The sequence below is a fragment of the Mustela lutreola genome, chromosome 3 (assembly GCF_030435805.1).
Source record: "Mustela lutreola isolate mMusLut2 chromosome 3, mMusLut2.pri, whole genome shotgun sequence".
Classification (NCBI taxonomy): Eukaryota; Metazoa; Chordata; class Mammalia; order Carnivora; family Mustelidae; genus Mustela; species Mustela lutreola.
In genome coordinates this window covers 28,662,637-28,681,968 of record NC_081292.1, presented here as the reverse complement: position 1 = coordinate 28,681,968, position 19,332 = coordinate 28,662,637, and the positions used below count along the sequence as shown (strand labels likewise).

The 19,332-nt window shown below is 38.2% G+C and overlaps 1 long non-coding RNA gene across 1 annotated transcript in view; it reads left to right on the top strand.

Moving 5' to 3' along the window:
• The window catches only part of LOC131826487 (uncharacterized), an 83,498-nt gene that overhangs the window by 1,939 nt on the left and 62,227 nt on the right, over positions 1–19,332 (top strand). Inside the window, exons 2-3 of the long non-coding RNA XR_009351619.1 lie at positions 4,767–4,863; positions 5,929–6,000. This is a non-coding gene — a long non-coding RNA (uncharacterized LOC131826487). The remainder of the gene's footprint in view (positions 1–4,766; positions 4,864–5,928; positions 6,001–19,332) is intronic.

The following is a 19,332-nucleotide window of genomic DNA, read 5'->3' as shown; positions in this document are numbered from 1 at the left end:
CTAAGATTGTTTTGAAGCTAAAAAGGGAAGTGCCTGGAAATTGCCACAGAAAAACAGGACTATCGGGTTAAAGATAACCGGTCTCATGCCCTTGCATGAGATTTTAAAACAGGGATTCCCACTTATTTGGAAGGAAATGTTATTAGATTTTTATTCTGAAGCCTTCAGATCATAGGGAGTGTGTGTGTGTATATGCACATGAGGTAAAATGGAAGGCCCGAGGGTGGGGAAAGGAGAGGGAAGGGGGAGAAGCGGGGGTGGATATGGTACTGCTGTGGAGTTTCTGAGTGGGAATTCTCAAGTGGACTGCAAGATGGGAAGAAGAGAAAGGAAAGTCCTGTCAGGAATGGATTTCGTCAGAATGGCCCAGCACTGGCTGTCATGGAACAAGATTGTCCATAAGAACTTAGTTTCTCCTCATTGTCAGTGTATATCCTCCATAATGCATCTTCTCTAAGTTGACCTTCTGAAGGCAAAAACACAAGAAATAACTCTGGATATTCACCATCCATCTTATTTAAGAACACAAGAAATATCTCTAGATAGTTATCAAACCACCAACTACTTAACTCAAGCTGTCCTGGATATACTGCAAGAATACAAGATAATTGTAGAAACTGTGTAGAATTCATTTTAGAAGGAACGTTGAAGCGGAGATGTCTATAGAGTCTTGGAGGTCAAGAAGATCTTAAAAGATAATCTAATACAGCTTTTGAGACGTTACGATAATCGTGCTTTTCAGTTTTTGAGTTCTCTGTTTCTTTTGTCTGGCGCAGAAGTCCTCCTCAAAACTCCTAAGTATGCAAGCCAGGGCATTCTTCATGGCTACTAAAAAAAAAAAAAGAAAAAAAAAATCCTCTTCCTTACCAGTCGTTTCTTCCCAGATCCTAGATTCGAATCAGACTAGAGAAAATTCTCCTTTCATTTCTCTAGAATTGAGGATATTAAAAAACTAGCTCATAGATAGGAGGATTCAATGGGTGCCCAGAAGCTATATAGTCCTATAAGAAACTCCCAAGTTATAGGAAAATAAATTCACTTAAAATATTGAAAGAAAAATGTAAGCCTTTTTTTTTTTTTTTTTTTTTTTACCCCCCTGGGGCTAAAGTGTAATTTTCTTGTGCTAAGACTATTTGAAGTCTAGTTTTTCACTGTTTTTATCAAAATATGTATAGCTAGTACCTGTCTATAATTAATTTAGTTGTTCGTAACATTTACCCAATACTGTATTCTAGGCCTATCTTGGTTTTCCTCTTTCCATTTCCTTAAGGTTTATTTGTGAAAGTGTGGTTAGATTGATAGGTTATTTCTCCAAGTAACCGAGATGAGGAGGAGTTCTCATTTTCTGAGTGTGTACTGTATACCTGGCACCAACTTACATCATTTAATTTAATTTTACACTTTTCTTAAGAAGCGGTTAGTACGCTTTACAGATGCAGAAAAGGAGGCCCATGACTTGTTGACAGTGACAGAGGTGGTAAATGATAGAGTGGGGATTTGAACCCAAGTATTTCTGATTATTCTGTATTCCTGTTTAACTGCAGGGGCTTTCTGGAGGCAATGCCTTTCCTCAAAGGAATAAGTCGAACAGGAAGAGTTTTAGATGCTACTGCAGGATGACAGGGAGTCGAGCTGGTCCTGGCTTCTCCACTCAACTAAAACATGCTAGAAGCTTTCTCTTTTCTTATAGAAAGGGCAGGGCTGGAGTCTAATCCAAACTGTTGGAAGACTTGGAAACTATGTTACACTCTCTTGAATTATATGATGATTAATATTTTTTGAAAAAAATTTGGAGAAATATCATTTATTATAACTCCTACATATACACCATGACTATAAAAACATGTAAAGTATTAACCAATACAGATCTGTTAAGTGAAATAAGATGGATGGTGAATTTGGTTAATTCATATACCCCCTCTGAGTTTATAGTTATTTATAAAAAAAATTTTAAAAAACAGAAATAATAAATGTAAGGCTCCAACAGTTTAGGTATCAAAGGAAATAATGAAAACAAAAGTGTTTCGAGAACTATGATTATGTATACATTATTGAATATGTCAGTAAAGAAAAAGCTAAATGGAAATCCCATGGTGAATTGAATAGGAAATGAATATTTTATGTCAAGTAAACTTTGATCACAGAGTCATGAAATTTTTGCATAAATGGGAAAATTACTGCTTATTTAGCTTCCCCCATTTGTAAATGAAGAAACAAATGCCACCCCCACCCCCCCATGTACATTGTCCATAGTCAAAGCACATCCTAAAAAATACTGTTGGAAATTCTAAAGTAAGAAAGTGATATCATAGGAATAGGCAGAGTCATTGAGTACCTACTCTATATCAGACACTATTTTAGATGCTGGGAATATAGGGGTGAACAAAACAGATTGCATTCTTGCCCTGAAAGAACTGATACTCTAATGGACAGGGTCAGATAAAAGGTGTGGTAACAGACAAGCACGGACAAATGTTTAAAAGAAGTTGAAATAGGCAATGCGGTAATGATGCCAAGGTTTTTGATCCGAATAGCTGAGTGGGTAGGGGAGGTGGGGCAGGATATGATTGTGATGGCGGTCATGATGGAGATGGGAGAAATGATTGGGTTCTGTTTTGGGCATATGAAATGTCAAATCATGATCAGGCATCCGCATGGAGCTGTGGCATGGAAGTCTGAGCTCAAGGAAGAGGTCCAGGCTGGAGAGAAACATTTGAGAGTCTTCAACACAGAGACTGCCTCCAAGCCATGGGGTTAAAAGAAGAAAAGGGTGGGAGTAATTTGTTTCTATGTAAAGGGCTTTCTTGGTCAGGTTGCTGTGTGAGCACGGTGATTTCAATATGTCTTAGCTTGTCCACTCAAGCTAAAGCCACCCAGAGCTGCTCGGCCATAGGCTAGGGGACTGTCACCATAGCAACAGTGTCCTGTCAAAGGGGTAGGGATTCTTTTTTCTCATTTTGAGGCTAGAGTCACGTCTACCATTTTAAAATGAAAGTGTTCATGACCACGCTATTATTCCTTTTATTAAGCCCCAAATGTGTGCCTCAAATTCATTTCAGGAACTGTTGTGATGAGGAGACTACCCGCTCCTCTGCAGAAATGGGTTTTCATTAGTGTATTATTTGTCCAAATAACCCCAACTTCAGAGCTGAACTTAAATGATGATGGCTTCATATTTCTATTTGACGATATATACATAAAACCATCACTCAATTTATATTTTCTTATCGAAATTCTCCTGACAGTCTATTTTTTGCTTATTTTAAAATTTTTATGGGGTGTTAGAAAATTTACCTTTCATTGTTTTCACAGTACTTTTTATTTATTACTCTGGTTACTGTTGCTGTACTGTGCCAAATGGAGTTGTTCTTGGATAAAAGTTCTTTTAGACGAAGAAATAATGAGGCTAGAGATGATTGAGTTCAGGTATAGTGTTTTTCAAGGTGCCGTCTGTGATAAGAAAAGGTACTTAATGCTCCCAAATATCCAGGTTTTACAATGACTTAATGTTCTACCTTTAGAGAATAATTTCTATTAATCCAGCTCTAGATTTTCTTTGTAGGTCTGTTTTACTTTCAAAAGTAAAATCATACATGTTGTTATAGAAAATTAAAAAAGAAGAAAGGCACCAAGAAGAAAACAATCATTTGTAATATCTCACTCAAAGATAAATACTAGTAATATTTGTGTGCATGTTATCCCCGTATAACTTTTAAAATAAAATAGAAACATACTGAATACACTGTCTTGTTAAATAATACCTTTTTCTGATCACAAAGTACCACATTATAGAAAATTTTAAAAATACATAAATGTAAAAAACCCAGAAAAATAATAGTTACTTATTATCCTATTATCTGAGGTAGCCATTATGACAAATATTCCTACATTTTCAAGGAAGATATGTATTTTAGTTTTTACTTTAATGTTTTTAATGATTTTATTTATTTGAGACAGCACATGTGCACAAGTTGGGGGAGGCAGGATGGAGGAGAGGCAGAGAGAAAAGGAGAGTCAGAGGGAGAGGGAAAAGCAGCCTCCCCATCAAGCAGGGAGCCTGATGTGGGGCTCAATCCCAGGACTCTTGAGATCATGACTTAACAGGATGCTGAGCCACAGCAGATGCTTAACAGACTGAGCCACCCAGATGCCCCTCAAAGAATATATGTATTTTATATGTAAACATATGTATGGTATATGTGTACATATTTTATGTTAAAGTGGGATTTCCTGTTTTGCAACTTAATTTTTCCACAGCATATCATTCATAAGGTTGTGTTTTATTCTGCTCCACAATTATTTTAACAGCTTTACAGTATTACCTCATATATAGCCACATGATGTAATTGTTCACTAAAAATATAGTCACTCATGGGCAGTGCCATGATTTCACGCAAAGGGGAAGGTTCATATCAAATTAAAATGAATGTCTTCAATGATTTCATGCGAGGTAAGTCAGGACAGTAGGCTATCAAGGTAATTTATAAAGGGAAAATAGGTAGTAAGTGAACAAGTGTCTAAGATACAGGTCTGAAGGGATTCGGGCAGCCCCCTAACTTGTTGGTGATGCATATATAAGCATAGGGATGTGATTAGGGCATTTTATTGCCATTCAGCTATAGTTAGAAAGGATGTTCAAAGCTATTGAACAATGTTAAAGCACCAGTGTATTTTGCACAGTATGCTTATACACACCTGCATAGTACGGGATATAGACATAGAACATCATCACCGACTTGATGGGGTTTATGGAATTCATGTTTCAGCGTACAGAATACTTCAAACTGGAGCTGACCACGGAGGTCTGGATGGAAGAACACCCCAAGTATTCATTCTTCTGGAGACCAGCAGACGAGAAACCAGGTTCGTACATTTTCTGCAGCCTGTGTGGCGCTTTGAAAGTGTTAGTAATGACTTTCATAATGAAGTTCAGGGAGTAGTACTTGCATCAGGGATATTTGGGGGCTTATTAAAAATTCAGGTTTCTGGAGCCCACTTGACACCAAATAAGTAAAATTGTCAGGATTAGCACATTACCTAGGTGATTTGTATGGAAATAAAATTATTAGAATGGTAGAGAATTAATGTAGGGAACTAAGGGGAAAAAATGCCTGTAAGCTCCTTAGCATTAGAGATTTTTTTAAAAAAGATATTTATTTATTTAAGAGAGAGAGTGTGTGCAAGTGGTGGGGGTGGGGGGCAGAGGGCAGGAGGGTCCCGCTGAGAGGGAGGCTCTCTGCTGGTCAGGGAGCCTAATGTAGGACTTGATCCCAGGGTGCTGGGATCATGACCTGAGCTAAAGGCAGACACTTAACTGCCTGAGCTACCCAGGCACCCTACATCGGGGATTTTTTTGTTGTTGTTCTTATTTGTGTCTCTGGCACTTAGCATTGTGCCTGGCTCTGGAAATTGAGATATATATATATATATATATATATATATATATATATATATATATATATATATGTTTATGACATTGACTATTTGTTTTAATACTTGCAATGTTGTAGTAAGTTCTTGCCGGTACATAGCATTTTTCTTCAGAACATCTTGTCATAACTTTTCAAACCACTCTTATAATCTTTGTGATTGTGTCATATAGTAAGAACTTAATGGTTGTCGACTGCATGAATGAGTAAAATAATGTGGGGTAACACCTACTCATTTACCTCAGAGTGGTGTGCTACCCCCAATTACCTGGGATGCTGCCTTATGTCCCTGAAAGTATCACAGCTGGGAGTCAAACCTTCTGTGTTAAGTGTTTGCCAAAATTTCCACATGACCCTGCTGAGCCCTACTGACTTGGGCTTTGTAATCTATAAATAAAGAAAATTGCAGTGATTCAATGAGATAACACCAGTGAGGATACTTTGAAATCCGTAAAGTGCTTTGCAGAAGTAAGTTATTATTCTTATTTTCTCCATCAAGGTCATCCCCATCAAGAACTTTTCCACCTGCCTCAGTTCTAGGGAGAGCCGGTCCACTGTCCATTCACATGTGGTAAGCTTGGGGGCAAGAGTATATTTAAGAAATTTGTGAATGTGACATCCTTAAGGATCAGGGGTGGCAAATAAGTTTCATCTCTGGTATCCAAGACCAAAGTCACTAAATAATTATAGTTCTTTACTTCTTTATTTTTATTTTTTTTTTATTATGTTAGTCACTGTATAGTTCATCATTAGTTTTTGATGTAGTGTTCCATGGTTCATTGTTTGCATATAACACCCAGTGCTCCATGCAATATGTGCCCTCTTTAATACCCATCACCTACTTGTTGTGTGCTCAGAAGTTGCCTCCCAAACTTTCTCAACCCAGTGCAGCCTCTGTGATTAATTGTCACTGACCTTTCTGATGTAGGATAAATTTACATGTAAGTATGGATGTATTAGATTTGAGTTCCACACATATTTTTTAGAGATATGAAATTTCATTTTATGTATGAAGGATGTGTGGGCTGTGTATATTTATATATATTGTATGTGTTTATATATAGAGACAGAGGTATGTATTATTTGAGAAACAGTATTGAGTATAACCTAAGACTGTGAGTGTCTGTATATATGTAAACTAAAGAGAAACAAGAGGATATTGAAGCCTCTTAGCTAGGCCTTAACATTAAAAAAGCACAATAAAGTCTTGGGGAAAGAAGCTGAAAGAACAATCTAAAGACTACATAGGCCTCCCAGCCATCAGCAAGTGTTAGAGTCAGCCTCTCAGACTGGGCACCAGAATCAGATTTTCTATTTTATTGCTTGAAGAACCCCAGCTGGAGTCTTACCTCTTTGGAACAGGATACAAGTCTGAAAAATTGGGGTAAATTAGGCTTTACAATGTGATAATTGAGGTTTAGTCCCCTGTAGGAGAAACATGAGTAGTCCTTTGGAAGAGTGTCTTAATTACATCTTTTAGCATCTTGCTCTAGTATTTCAGGTCCTCAATGAATTCTTCCCTTCAAAAAAATTAGTTCACTTAGAGAGCATCTACTAGTATGGCAGCCAGTATTAGATGCTAGATCAAAAACCTTGATCCCCCCAATTTTAGATTAAAACATCTATGTGCTCCAATAGCAATTTTAATTTCTACTATCAAAATACATATCACGTTGTGTGACAATTGCCTGTGTCTCCCACTGAAGTATAGATTCCTATGAAACAGGTTGATATCTCTATTGGTTAAACCAGGGATTGCCAAACTTTCTGTAAAGGGTCAGGTAATGAACCTTTTAGGATCTGTAGACTATATATTCTCTGTTTCAGCTACTCAGTTTGCTAGTGTAGAGAGAAAAGCAGACATAGACAACATAAAAATGGATGGGTATGACTGTGTTCTAATAAAACTTCATTCACGAAAGTTGGTGGGTTGAAATTTGTTTTCTATTGCTTGGCCTTTGGTCAGAGCTCAATAGATTTTTATTAGAAGTAGTAGTGGTATGTTAATTTTGTTGAATTCATAAATGAACGTCTAATAAAACACAATGTTTACTTTGATGGATCTTATATTCCATTGGAGATTAGAATGATCCCAACATGGTGTGAGAAGTCTTGTGATGGACCATAAGTGGAATATTATGGCATCCCAGAGAACAGGCATCCTATGAACCTGGGGGAGTGGATTAGAAAAGTCTTCCTGGATGACTTTATTTTTTAAAATTTTTTAAAATAAAAGAATATAGAGAAGGCAAGAGGTAGAAAGGATGTTCTAGGCTAAGGGAATAGCTCCAGAACAAAGGCAGAGCAAAGTAGAAGTCCATGACACATTTTGGAGACCTGCAGGTGGTTCATTATGGGAGTCTTAACTATGGAAGATGGTGTTGCAGTTGGGTTCTTCCATTTGTGCTCTAACCTCCTTGTCTATTTGCCTTTGGGACCTATTCCATTCTTTTTTTTTTTTTTTTCTTTATTCTCTTACTCTTACTGGTTCTTTCACCTTAGTGGATAAACATGCTCAGGTATTCTCTTTATTTAAAGCTGTTATTTCCATTTCTATTCTCACCACTACCACCATCATCCCTGCCTGCATCATCACTTAAACCACCACCTCCCACCAGCATCTTCTCTGTCACCATCACTATCTCTGCCACCGCTACCACCTTCATCACCTCCAAGACCCCCACTGCCATGACCACCTTCATATCTGTCATCTGCACCACCACTTCTGTTACCTCCTCCACCACGATCACCACCATCACCTTAGCCACAACGAAGACTTCCTTTCATGCTCCAGCCCTTTAAATCAGTCATGGCATCTCCCTATTCCACAGACAACTTTCTTCAAAAAGTAGTATGCACTTGCTTTTTCCTCTTTAGCACTCATTTGCTGTTCAGCCAACTACAGCCTGGTTTCAGTTCTTGTCACCCCGTTGAAATTATTTGAAATAAAGTCACTACTTGCCATGATCATCATATTGCCACACTTAGTGGACTCTTTGGCCCTTAACATATTTGACCTCTCAGTGGCCTTTAATTCGGTTTGAGTTTTGTAATACGAAAACCTCGGGTCACCTCTTAATTTAATTTTTGTCTTCTTTTCAGTCCTCTCTAAAACCATCATCCAGTTACATTTTAAATGTGGGTGTTTTCTTTGGCTGTCCACTGAGCTCACAATCATTAATCAACTGTGTGTGTAACCTCTCCTATTCAGTTCCTACCTACAGTAAGTAGTAACAAGGGGGTTTGTTGCAAGTGAGTAAGAAAACTTAGGCAAATATGTGTTTGGCATAGGCACTGGAGAAAATGAGAAAGGAAGTGGGCTAAACTGTGCTGGTTGGAGCAGAGATCCCAGTGGAAGTTGCAGATCTTAAATTTGTAATGTTGTGAAACCACTCAGTGATGTATTATTTCCAGCATGCTAAGACTAGGAAAAAAATTGATTTGGTGGATATTTGGGTAGAAAAATGTGTAAAATTCCTAAAAAAAACTTCATTAATTCTCTGGAACTTCCCTGGGACTGCTCCCTTCACTGATATCATGTCCTCAAATGGTTAAGAATGTCCAGCTACCAAAAGCAGGAATCTCTAAACAATTTGTAGTTAGATCAACACATCCTTCTTGTTTGATGTGATAACTCTTTATTCTTTTTATTTTTCAAAAATGAATATTTATTTATTTATTGGACAGAGAGAGAGAGAGAGAGATCACGAGTAGGCAGAGCAGCAGGCAGAGAGAGAGGGGGAAGCAGGCTCCCTGCTGAGCAGAGAGCCTGATGTGGGGCTTGATCCTAGGACCCTGAGATCATGACCTGAGCTGAAGGCAAAGGCTTAACCCACTGAGCCACCCACCCAGGTGCCCTGTGATGTGATAACTCTTTATTCTACCCTTTCTTCATTTTCAGAGATGTTGTAAGGTTCATATTTATTTTTAAAAAATTAATATGTAATATAGTTAGATTTGTCTATAGCGTTTGACATAATCTTCATAGACTTTAAGATGATTTTTTAAATACTAAATCCTGGAAGATACAGAATAAATTTTAATGTAAACATTTGGAGCTATCCCCCTAAAAAGGGACTCCCATGTATTTTTAAAAGTGGTCTGAACCAGCTCATTCTTTTTTCTTTTTTTAAAGATTTTATTTGTTTATTTGACAGACAGAGATCACAAGTAGGCAGAGAGGCAGGCAGAGAGAGAGAGAGGGAAGCAGGCTCCCTGCTGAGCAGAGAGCCCCACGCGGGACTCGATCCCAGGACCCTGAGATCATGACCTGAGCCGAAGGCAGCGGCTTAACCCACTGAGCCACCCAGGCGCCCTGAACCAGCTCATTCTTAACCGGAATCTTTATCTAACAATGCATGGATAATTCCATGTCTGAATTCATATGCGTTATTTGGTTTTCTAGTTCATGTTGCATTTTCTGTTGCAGATGCTTGATATATTACATAAAATTATTAGAAGTCAGAGAGAATTATATTTTGGATGAAATCCAAGTATTTCACAATGACGTTTCATTAGAGGTCTCCAGTCTCTCTCTAGCCGCAACCTTCTCAACCTCACAACATATGATCTAGCCATACTGAGTTACTTCTGAATCTTCAGACATGCCTTGTCTTCTCTTGCCAGCTTGTCCTTGCATGTGCTACTTGTTCATAGTAGATTACATTCTCTCTAATGAATTCCTATGAACTTTTCAAAGCTTCTCCTTGGGATGTCTTTCTTGGCACCCTAATGTTAACTGTATCATAGGACTTCATGGGTCACACTGTAATAATTCCATCTTTGTTACTCCTGCTAGACAATAAGATCCTTGGAGACTCTGTTTTTGTCCGGATAGAGTGCCTAGCACAGGACTTGGCAATTGAAGGCGTTCAGTAATTGATAATCAGCTGAATGAATGAATGAATGAATTTGTTTCATTCTGTGTTTTGTTTTTCTTTTTAAATCATATTACTCTTTTTCATATTTTTCAATCATTTGTCACAGTTTCTTGAATAGAAAATTAGCTTTAATAATAGAATTTTAGAATAGAATGAAAAGGGGACGCCTGGGTGGCTCAGTGGGTTAGCAGCTGCCTTCGGCTCAGGTCATGATCCCAGCGATCTGGGATCGAGTTCCACATCGGGCTCCTTGTTTCACGGGGAGTCTGCTTCTCCCTCTGACTCTGCCTTCCACTCTGTCTGCCTGTGCTCGCTCTCCCTCTGAAAAATAAATAAATAAAATCTTTAAAAAAAAAAAAGAATAGAATGAAAAGAAAATTATGTTTTAATAGTACTTAATATAAATTATATTTAATTTATTATATTATATATTAGAAATTATATTTGTATTTATTATATATTATTTTATTATAATTATATATTACATATAAGTAAATATTATTATATATAAAATGCATGGTTTGTGAGTGGTTTGCATCTTTGTAGTTGTCTAGAATTATTCACCAGAGATCTTGTGCTATTCCGGCTCCCCTAGGAGCATCACCTCCTCTGTTTTTGTGCATTTACTTACTTCCATCTGCTGTCCTAGATTGGTTTTACTGCAGCAGAAAGTATAAAAGGCTTCCTGCCAGGGACTGGAGGTTGCCTTAAAATCAGACTCTCCATTTGCTGGTACCTGGCATCTTTTCTTCTCATCTAACTTGTAGGTCACCTGATTCCTGCTGACCAGCCTGGGCTTTGACCTTCTTTCTGCCTTCAGTTCCTCTATACCTTCTTATCTCTGCATTCACTTGCTGTTTGCCCTGACCTTCCTTGCATGCATTGATTTTTCCATTTCTTCCTGGTTTCTGACTTACTGCAATGTCTGATCTCTGACTTATTTGTGTGTTTGAATTATGGACTAAGCAATGTGGTTGCTATTTCTTATTGCTTTGTCTGTATCCCTTCCTTTGAATATACCTTGGCTTTCCTGGTCTTAGATGCATGCATTATTCATTATTATCTTTAGGTAAGGGCCTGGCTCTATACAAGAATGTGACTTCATATTATGACGATGGAAACTGAGGCACAGAGGTTTATAAACTCCAAGTTAAGTACTATGTTATTTATGATCTATAAGCAAGACATGTATTCTAATGAATCTGAAAGTGGTGTTTAATCTATGATATACTAATTAAGTATTCTTAATTGTGGCTGTGCATGAGAATTACTTGTGGAACCTAGAGTATATGTGGGTGATTGGGCCCTCGGAATGAATCAGAATCCTGTGTGGTGTGGGCCTCAGCATATACACTTTCCAAAGTTTCTTGATTCGTTTTGCTGGACAGCATGGGTTGAGCCACACTGCTGTACTAATGATTACCCTAGATGTTGTACATTGGATGTGACAACGAGGATCTCAAATCTTAGAGGACTAATGAAAAGCATCACTATTCATTGCTTACTTTATGCATCTAATTTCTCATTTAATTAACATTCAAATCAACACTATGAGCTAGGTACTGTCCATGTAGAGGGTGATTAAACTTAAATTGAAATATGTTCAGTTACTGGGTCAAGGTTACATGGCTAACTGCAGAGTAGGAATTTAAACCCATGTCTTTCTTACACTTAGATGTTTTGCTGTATAGCCTGCCAATAACTCATTGATTGTAGGTCGTCATAAACAGTATATTGTAGCTGTTTATTGTAACAGTATATTGTAACCATCATTCTACTGCTAGAGCTAATATGTTAAAAAATATGATTTCTTATTACCTTGCTGGAGTATTCATGTAGCTTCTAATTGCTGACAAGATAAAGAAAACTTTCCTTTTCATGATTTAAAATCTCCTTCACAATCCATCTTCCAACTCCCTCTTCAATTCTATCTTCCCCATCATTTCCTCTATCCATTAGTTATGCTTTATTTCCCACCATTTTTGTTACACATCCAACTCAGAAACAATGAAATACCTTTGCATTAGGATTTGAGAGTCATTTGAAGAGGAGATAAGTTCTCCTTTCCAGATTGTGAAGCAACTGAAGAGTCATATGAGGCAAGGATCAATAAATCAACTGTAGTAGGAGTAAAGCAGACTAGGAAGACGCAGCTTGGGTCCAGTGTCCTGAACTGAGCCCACTCAGCGGGTCATGGATGAAGTAACTGGATAGAATCAATGAAGTGTTACCATGGAACAAATTTTTAAAAACCCACTTAAATGTCAAGCAAAAGCTACTGAATTGGGCATCTGTAAGATTCCATAGGTTGTACAGGATTAGTCCCATAAAATATAAACACATGCTCTCAAAATATATACACATGCTCTCAAAAGTGCTATTGATCATGCTATGTAACTGATAAGAAGTGTCACATATATTCCTAGATATTAGCTCGTGGGAGATTTATTCATTTGTAAAGCCCTCGTTCTGTTAAATGGAAGAATTAAAATTTTCTTGGAAATACTTAGGCCATCGTATCTTCCCAGTCCACTCTTACCACTTTGCTTATATTTCTTTCAGACTGGCACTTTATTTGAAATGTTTAAGTTTCTTAGGTTTCAGGAGATAAGTCTAAACTAGGACACAGTCATTCTGAAGTGTTGCCATGTGAAATAATCAACCGAAACAAATATTGGCATGGAATTTGTAGTTGTATTTCTGTGCCTGTGAGTCCGTTTACTTCATCCTCTGGTCCTCTGGACTGGTCAATGATATCATTGAACAGAGCAGGTCAGCATGCTTATACTTTACATTTGCCCCTCTAGACATGGACTGTGGAAGCAAATTTCTTTTCTTTTCCCAGAAAATCTCTATTTTCCTTCATACAATGCTAAATATTTACAGAGAAAAATAAATATAATGTTAAAGTATTTTCTTGAAGCTGTTAAATGTGAGAAGATAGGTAATGCACAATGCCTAGTATGCCGGAGATGATGAATTATTGTTGCTAGTTTTGCCTTACAGCATATTTCTCTTCAAATTTTTAGTTTTGTAAGTTCTTAGAGGCCAATAACCAAGTCTTACTAGCCTTTGTATTCCTTGCACCACCTCACACAGCCCCTTGCACATATGAGATATAATCAATTTTGGTGAATAAATGAGTTAGTCAGTTAATTAAAGAGAGAATTGAATGGGACAACAGGTGTGAAAACAGCTTGCAAATTGTAAAATGCTGCCCTTGTAGGATATTACTTATTTTTAGATATTTATTTATTTATTTGAGAGAGAGAGAGGGTGCGTGTGCAAGCAGGGGAGGGGCAAATGAGGAGGGAGAGGGACTCTGAAGCAGACTCCACGCTGAGTGCCGAGCCCGTCGTGGGACTTGATCCCAGGATCCTGAGATCATGACCTGAGCCGAAACCAAGATTTGGATCCTCAACCAACTGAGCCATCCAGCTGCCCCTATTATTTTTGATGTTGAGTTACTTTTAAAAGTTTTTGAACTATGACTATATTCAGAAAGTATAAGATCATTAGTGTGAATTTACAAAAAGTGAACACACCCAAGTAACCAGCCCCCAAATAAAACACCCCTAACATCTCAGAAGCCACTTCATTCTCCCTTCCAGTCACTATCTACCTCCAGAGGTAACTTATCCTGACTTCTGTTGATACATTTTGCCTGTTTTTGAATTTCATAAAATTGAATCATACCGATTGTTTTCTTTTTGTACCTTACTTCTCAACATTGATGAGATTCATTCATATTTTGGGAGGTAGCAATAGTTGTTCAGTCCTGTTGTTATATAGTATCCCTTTATGTGAATATATTTTAGTTTATTTATCCTTTCTACTGCTGAAGGACTTGTTTCCATTTTTTGACTAGTATGAATAGTACAATAATATGCTTCTACATATCTTATGGTGCAGATATGTACATATTTCTTTTGAAAATAGTGTACCTAGAAGAGGAACTGCCCCTGGGTATAGATATATTAAGCTTTACCTGATGCTGCCAAACTATGTGCCAAAGAATTTGTATCTAGTTACACTGCCATCGTCAGCACAGGAGAGTTCCAGTTGCTTTTTTTTTTTTTTAATTCCTTCTTTAAAAAATTTTTAATTTTTTAGTTTCTTTTCAGTATACCAGAATTCATTGTTTATGCACCATACCTAGTACTCCATGCAATTCGTGCCCTCCATAATACCCACCACCAGGCTCACCCAACCTCCCACCCCCTGCTCCTTCAAAACCCTCAGATTGTTTTTCAGAGTCCACAGTTTCTCATGATTCGTCTCCCCCTCCAATTTCCCCCAACTCCCTTCTCCTCTCCATCTTCCCATGTCCTCCATGTTATTTCTTATGCTCCACAAATAAGTGAAACCATATGATAATTGACTCTCTGCTTAACTTACTTCACTCAGTATAATCTCTTCCAGTCCCATCCATGTTGATACAAAAGTTGGGTATTCATCCTTTCTGATGGAGGCATAATACTCATCCTAAAAAAGACTTGATATTGTTGGGCTTGTTCATGTTAGCCATTCGGGTGGGTGTCTTGTGTCTGGTATTACAATGTGTTTAATTTGCATTCCTAATGAAAACAAAGACTTTTTTTTAATTGGCCATTTGGATATTCTCTTTTATGAAGTGCCTGTCCAAGATCTTGCATGTTTTTACTGGGGTTTCCTTCTTTAAAAAAAATTCTGTATTTGCTCTTTGCATGTTTTTGTTATATGTTCTTTGTCAGGTGTAGGTATTTCAGATGTCTTGTGGGTGAGAGTTTTAACCTGCAGTCCATTCAGAGTGACTAACACCCATGACTGTGGTGTCAGAGGACGCTACAATAAAATACTTTGAGTAGATTTCATTAGATACCGATTCTCATTCCTGAACAACTGAATCAGCATCTGTGGGGCTGGAAACGGGTTTACAAAGTCTTCATCATTCCACAGTCTTAATCTTCTACATATTCTTCATCTCTAGTGCCTAGCAAACAATACTTTCTTTTTTTTAAGATTTTATTTTTTTATTTGACAGACAGAGATCACAAGTAGGCAAAGAGGCAGGCAGAGAGAGAGGAAGGGAAGCAGGATCCTTGCCGAGCAGAGAGTCCAATGTGGGGCTTGATCCCAGGATCCTGGGATCATGACCTGAGCGGAAGGCAGAGGCTTTAACCCACTGAGCAACCCAGGCTCCCCTGTAAACAATATTCTTGATATTGAAACAGATACTTAAAATTTAATCTTCAGTTCAAGATTCATTTTTTTTGCAAACTACATGCAATATAACTTGAATGCATTTTTTCACACGATTAAAGTAAACTACATCATTTATAGAACTTGATAAATAGGGAAAAATAAAAATTTATCTTTGCATGTTTGCTCTGTAGTCCTGATTATAATAAAACAAACTTTCTAGCAGAATGTTCAATAACATCCTTATATAAAATGGAAGAATCGTTTAAAATTACTTTGTATCTGATTCCTCATAAAATGATGTCATGATTTAAAACATTTTTAAGGGAGAGCATACAATTTTATATTTTAGCAGAGAAGGTTTGTGGTGCAAAATCAGATGGAGTATGTTTCTCTGGAGGAGCAAACGGGTAGAAATAAAAAGGAAACAAGAGGAAACCAGAGAGGGAGACAAACCATAGAAGACTCTTAATCTTAGGAAATAAACAGGATTGCCGTAAGGGAGTGCGGTAGAGGGATGGCGTAACTGGGTGATGGACATTAGGAGGGTATGTGTTGTAATGAGCACTGAGTATTATATAAGACTGATGAATTAGAGACCTGTACCCCTGAAACAAATAATACATTATATATTTGATATGAAAGAAAAAGAAAAAGAAAGTCTGTAGGTTGAGGCTCATGATCAAGAACTTGGGGGGAGAGGCTGCCCAGCCATGCAAAGGATTCCTTTCAGAAGACCTTGAATGACCCATCATGAAAAGTAATCTCAGGGAGTTTGAATTTCCATTTGAATGGAAATTTCCACAGTGGGTCAAATTAGATGACCTTTAACAGTGCCTTGCAGCTTTATATTCTGTATATTTCTTGCAATGTAAGGCACTTGATATGGCGCAAACACAAGTCTTCCCAACCCCATTCCTATTGGTACTCTGGTGGTGAACGCAGAGGCACACACTGACTTTAGGGTTTTTAAAGTCACCCTTTGAGGGAGTGTTCACCAAGGAGATACCTAACTGTTACTGACTTAGCAGAGAGGTTCTTATTAGACTTCTTCCTTTTGGATTTATTTTTGCTCTGTATTTTTAGGGACCTCCCTCAGCTAGATTCAAGATGTTCTGTGAAATGAAAATGTAGCCGAATGGAAAGCAAGATTGACAGTGAGAATCCTCAATCTGCCATTTATGAAGGATAATTTGTTCAACATTAAATATAAAAAGCTCTGCCTGATGGTTGCTTTATAACCAGTGGGGGGGCTTGTCAACTCACGTGCTGGGAAACAGGTTTATACAACTCACTCTTTTCAGTAATTATTGCCTTTTAAGTGAGAGCATCCAAGCATGTTAAATGAGACTTAGTTCATAATTGTCAGATATTTGTATAATGGATTCAACTAAAAGGATTTTAGACATTTGGGCCAATTTGGCCCTCTGTTCTAGAAACTGCACATGGCAGGGGATGAACCTGCCCCTTGAAACTAGAGAGAGGAGGATGTGAATGACTGAGTGCCTGGCTTTCCTTTTGAACATTTCCTGACTCATTTGCCACCCAACCCCTCGTCACTGCACTGAAGCACGCGTACCTCTAACAAACAGAGACATATGGAGGAAGTTACCGACTCCAGGGTGCACTAAAACCAGAGCTTAATGCTCAGGCTGAAAACCCACAATCAAAAATATTTTCACTTGGCTTCTTAGCTTGCATTTCCAAGTGTTATATGAGATTTGTTAGGCAGTTTTTAGTCTTAGGTTAGGAAGTGAGCTGTTCCTGAATTCCCAGGATATGTCCTGAACTACAGCATATTGTGCCAGTCCCTAGGCTTGTAAATGTTTCCGTATGGAAAAAAAAAAAAAATCTCCAAAACCCATGACATTTCAATTTACTTTTTTTTTTAAGTCTCTCATGTACAGGGTGTGAACCCACAACAGGGAAGTCACACCGATTCTTGTGGTAACACAGTCAGCATGTCTAGCGGTGTTGGCGTGTTATTTACAGAGTTAAGAACCATTTGAAGAGCTCTTGTAATATGATGTCAGGAACATTTTGAGGATTTCAGGGAAGACACGATTTTTTATTTTTATTTTTATTTTTTAATATTTTATTTATTTATTTGACAGACAGAGATCACAGGCAGGGAGGCAGGCAGAGAGAGAGAGAGAGAGGAGGAAGCAGGCTCCCCACCGAGCAGAGAGCCCGACATGGGGCTCGATCCCAGGAACCTGGGATCATGACCTAAGCCGAAGGCAGAGGCTTTAACCCACTGAGCCATCGTGCCCCAAGACACGATTATTTTGATAAACACCCATCTAAGACCTGCGACCTTCAAGCACTTAGTGATCTCTAATCTAACCTCAAAGAATGTTTCAAGGGGGACAGAATCTCCCGGGTATGAATATTCATTTTAGAATATCCCTCGGTTATAGTCGTGTCTGGAAATCCTTGAATCTGTGATAAAGTTTTATTCCACATCCATGCCTGGATCCAAACATAGACCAACCACATTTACCGCCCCCCCATCTTTTGCAAAGTACTTATTAATCTACGCAGGTAACACATGAATGCATTCCTGTGGGAATATTCCAAACATCGAAGAACTGTATTCATGATTAAAGAGTCTCTTTTCACTCCTGCCTCTAATCCCACTGACACCCTAAAAATAGTTGTCAGAGTATAATTTTCTGTTCTTTTTAATGCATTTAAATTCATATGTCAAGAAAACATACTACTATATACATTTGCAAATATTAAAGGAATCACAAAGTACACATTTTTCTGCTATTTGCCTTTTCATTAAAAAAATACAAGTCGTATTTAAACCAGAAATCATTATGATTTGGGAATGCGTCCCTATTTACAAACCCAGAGTTGAAGTTTTCCCAAGGCCTCCCTCACCTGTGGCCCTGATTGTACTGTTTCATTTCACGACCCTCCCCCCGACATTGTCCTTCCCATTGTCCCACCGTCCAGCTGCATCGAGGGAAAATTTTCCATTCGGTGCCTTCAGATTAAAGTATACCTAAGATTTTTGAACCACAGGGTGAGAAAATCGAAACACTAACGAAGATTCTAATTAGAGCTAAACAGTATATGTAGATAGGCTGCTTCGGCAACAAGGGAATATTTCTCCTAGCCTCAGAGATGGGAATGGGATAATTGCTAAGAAAAATGGGTCCATCTAACCTATTATCCCTTATGTCTGCCAAATTCTAGCAGCTTCCTTAACCCTTCCTTTATGAGCACTTGACAACTGAGCAGAAGGCAAGAGCTCTTCCCTGAAACATTGAGCTTGATTGCTTACAATCTTCTGCCCCCAGGGGTCCACGCCCCCCCTTGATTAGGAGAAAGGGCCCCCTGCTTATCCTGTCAAGACTCCAGGCTGCACAGTGAATGGGGGAGAAATCTCATTTTGGAGACAAGCATTTTCTGTGAACTCTATTAAGCAACAAAGCAGCCAGGCTTTCACGGGGGTCACATTTCCAGGATATAATCACCAACTTCTTGGGTCCAATATAAGGCCCCTGCCGGAGTCCACTCTTTCCATGTTCGTCAATGTGATTATTTGACGATAACAGCTTTCTCGAGGGAGTCAGAGATGCTTTCTGCACATTTTAATGAGCCTATCATCCCGCCTCAATTTTTTCCCCTTACTCTTTATTTCTTTTCTGATTCCTTTCTTACATGTTGTGAGCCACATGTATTTGGAAGGCCGAGAGGACACACAGATTTTAAATGTCATCCCGCATAGGTGAAAATCCATTGTCTTCCCCTCTTGAAATTTAGCAATATTGCAGGGTTTTGGGGTTCAGCAGGGTTAAAAATATTCTGTATCTCTGTTCTGAGAAAAA